Consider the following 4,351-nt stretch of genomic DNA (forward strand, 5'->3'; position numbering starts at 1 on the left):
CTAGTGAATATCCTGCCTAACATACCACTTCTAACAGCACCTCATTTATGCCATTCTCCTTGCCTCCATTGACCATCATAAAGTCCACTACTGACCATATCATCCACCTTCTTTATCTCTTCCTCAAACTTCTTTATCATCTCAGTGATATCCCCGAAATGCTGCTTATTCCATCTACCCAGCGGTATTGACAACGCTTTCATCTTTTCTAAGAACTATCCATCTCCTAATTCCCTTCATTCTTCCTTCACCATTCTTAAAAATCCTTCATGTGTGAACCACGAGTCCAAGCTACAAAACGGTCTAGGTCCTTTAAATTTTCTTCTGTCCTCCACTATCAAAGGGCAGTGATCTGATAACCCTCTTAGTCTTCCCCTCAGTCACGTCTCCGGGTACATATCAAGCCAACCCACACTAACCAAGGTCCTATCAATACGACTGCACGACTGTCCTCTAAACCATGTATACTTGCGATCATTAAGCGCTAAATCAACTAACTCCAAGTCATTCATCCATCTTCTGAAATCATCAACAGACGCTGGAAAACTATTTGCTCCTTTCATTTCTTCTAAATACAGGATTTCATTGAAATCTCCTAAAAAACAGAATGGTACCTAATACAACCCTACAAGATAACACAACTCTTTCCACATAGAAGTCTTCTCAGCTCTCACATGTGGTCCATACAGTAAACAAATAGCACACTGAAAATTATCTTTAGCTACCACCCCTTCTACACACAACCACCTATCCCCTTTATAACAATTAGTCAATTTAAAAATTAATTCATCCCATATTAACAACAACCCTCCAGAAGCCCCAATAAAGCTTACAAACTCCCAGTTAGCTCTGTCACTTCCCCAAATGCGTATTACATCAAATTTAGACACCACCTCCTTTTTTGTCTTTATCAAACCCAACATGTCCAGCTTAAATTTACTTTAAAAATTCTTTATCGTACAAAATTTTTCAACGCCTCTTAATCCCCTAATATTTCAAGAGCTTAAAATCATTTAACAAGTTTATTACACACCTGTTTATGATTTTTTGGCCGACTCCTTTGAATTTTTTCTTTCTGCTTTGCCAGCCTCTGCTTCAGAGTAATTGCTTCATTTTGCTCCTGTAAAATAGCCATGATGTTCTCCTCGTTGCTACACTGAGCACTGGACTCTACCGCTAACTTCTATTAGGGGTGGCAACGGGGCGGGTAGGGGCGGGTTTTTGCTCTACCCGACCCCGCCCCGCCCTACAGAAAACCCGCATCAAACCCGCCCCGCCCTACCCGCGGGTTGTAAGTGTGGGGGCGGGTAATTACCCGCCCCGAACGGGTAGGGGCGGGGTGGGTACCCGCGGGTTCGGGTAGTGTTGCCACCCCTAACTTCTATGTCTCTTTGTTCTCTACCATTTCCTCTTGCCAACTTTGCCGTTGATCCTCCCTGTGGAACCCACTACCTCCATCTAGGCCAGCTTCCCAGTCAGTTCCGTCTTCTGCGTTACTCTCACATTCTTCCTCTTATTCATGGCCCTGAGCATCTGCCCCGTCCTCCTCCAATCCTTTCTCCTCCTCCAGTCGCAAGATTGTTACAGCGCTAGGTCTCCTTTGTCCCTGCTGTGCAGTTTTTGTTGTTATTATTTTTGTGCCATTTCCACGCCCAACAATAGCAACCTCCAGTCCTGGAGCCACTGCCTCAAATCGCACAATTCTCATCTCGGACTCACATTAGACGTTCAAGTGAGAAGCACTTTGATTGGCGGTTCTGCCCATCTGATCCTCCCACCGCCGTTCTATCCGTCCGTGGGTTGCCTCCGCCTCGTCGCTCGTCCCTCTACCGCGCCGTGCAATCACGACGACCCGTGCGTCCTCCTCCATCACGCTAGGGTTTTCGCTTTCCTCTGCCGTATGCTCGAGCCTCCCAGCCCCTGTGGCATCGTCAAACCCAGTCACAAGCTGCGTTGTCCCCTTGTGGAACCCGTTTCTTTCATGCTGAGTCAGCAAAGCAGCTGGGTCACCCCGGCCCATTTTGGGAGCCCACTGCAAGGCCTTTTAGCATGGGCCATCTCCTTTACACGATCATGAGGTAAGGGTCCCCAATTGTTGGGCCTATTTGCTCCTAGCCCAAGTTCAGCTCCTCCATGTGCACATGTTGGATTTGCATTGCACGTGACATAATTATAAGACACTGTTTTTGCCGAATTTTTCTCTTGATTGATTTCAAATGATCCCTGAGGATCCTGAGTCTCCTTAAATCCCGCATGATTATTGTTCTCAGAATAATACATTGAATTAATATGATTCCATTCATTCAAATCTATGCAGGAAATTACCCTTCTGTCCGTATCGTGTTCTTCCTTCCTTCCTTCCTTCATCATCAGCAGCGCCACCTGATCCCATCCAGCCATTAGCAGTTTGCCACCATTGTTTAGTATGCCACCAGCACCCTCGTACTGCATCTCATCTCTAGTAACTCTTCGCTGGTCCCCTTCCGCAGGCATTAATTCACGAATACATTCTTCTCGGTACACCTCTCCATCCACCTCTTTTACGTGAATGCCAAACCCACTTGCACCTACTGTAATGTGAATCTGCTCATTAATTCTATCAAAACAACACGTATTAATCAGAACATGACCAACACTGAAAAATGCACACGATTCTGTAAGTTTATCGCACTTAACTACCTCATCCCATTAATCCCCTATCTTTCAAAAAGTCTCAGTTAACTATACATGTATTGGAACTCCATAACATTCTAACCAGACTCTTCTCGATTCACTTCTCTCGTTCTCATCCCATCTCCACACCGTATAAAACATTTTTTAAAGGTCGATCATCTTAAAAGTGTTAGCTTCCTCAGCACTTATCATAGTATCAAACGTTAATATTGCCTTATATGCTCCCAACTTCCGCACTTATGTTACGCCTGGCCAATTCCTATGAATCTTTTGACGCAGTGCCTGAAAATCGATTGCCGATTTCATGCCTCTAACAATACTTCTTTGCAGCCAGGTGACGTTCTCATTCGCTATCGGTACTTCTAACTTCTTTGTCCACCCATTCTTATTCGGCTCTTTAATAAGTGCAACACTCTGCTGTTTTACGACTTTCTCTTCAACTACTCTTCTACTCCTTGTCTGTTCCGCGCTTACTCCACCATCATATCCTGTTATCTCCGTTTCTTCTTTACCCTCCGTATTTCGAATAATAGCTCTCTTTCTATACTTCGCTCCTGCTATAAAAAGCCTCTTTCTACGTAGCACCATACTTTTCATATCTGCAACAGCCTTCATTGCTCCTCCCTTTGTAGTGTACCATATAAATGCAAATAGATATAGATCTAGCCCTTTTTGTTCTTTCACAATAGGTATATGTCTATGATTCTGCTTGTCCATTTAAACAAGTTGAACAGTTCTCTCTTTAATATATCTTCTGGTAAATTGTCGACAAAAATGGAAAAAGATTCAAACTCCAATCGTTGATACTCTTCTTTATTCCAAACCCTAGGATCTTTCTCATGTTTTATCTAATTAGTTCTTTCCCACCCTGTATTTTTTCACGTCGCACGCTTCCGCTCTCGCACTCTATCTCCCTCTCTCTCTCATTTCTCTCTCACATTATTAAAAAGTATTTTTCACTCTTTTATTAAAATATACACTAGTAGACCAAACATTCAGAAATTAATTAAAGAATAGAAGTAAAAATGGTGTTGTTCAAGTATATTGTTGCATGGAGTGTAATCCACAAATGTGGATTTGCAAAACTCAGTAACCTGCAAAACACAGGTTATGTTTTGAGTGCAACGGAAAAAGGAAAAGCTGCATGCAGGCTCCAAAACGCAGCTTGCGTTTGGCAGAGAAGCAGCTTGAAGCCTCGAAATGTGTCCCTGCTATCTGCATGTAGACAATGACTAAACGATTGACCGCTTGGGAACTTCTAAAACGCAAGTTACATTTGGCAGCAGCTAAGAACAAAACGCAGGTTGTATTTGGCAGGCTCCCTGGCTGCATGAACGCCACGTGTTGGAGGAGAATGGTGATGGAGTCTATAAAACCCAAATTTAACGTAAAACACATGAAGCAAAGGTAGAAGAGGTGAAAGGCTTGCTGAGGTTATAGAGAGGGGTTTTAATTTGTAAGGTTGTGCTGAGAGTTTGTGGGAGGAAGAAGAAGAGTAGAAGGTTTAGGGTAGATATTATAAAACAAAAAATAGTTCGTAATTTTACTAAACATGAAGAACATATTATTGAGTATTTGTATCATCCTCAATGAGTAAATAATTTTTTTTAATATTTAATGATATATATATATATATATATATATATATATATATTCGAATTTTTTTTATTTGTATTAT

The sequence above is a fragment of the Arachis ipaensis genome, chromosome B04, assembly GCF_000816755.2.
Source record: "Arachis ipaensis cultivar K30076 chromosome B04, Araip1.1, whole genome shotgun sequence".
In the NCBI taxonomy this organism is placed as follows: Eukaryota; Viridiplantae; Streptophyta; class Magnoliopsida; order Fabales; family Fabaceae; genus Arachis; species Arachis ipaensis.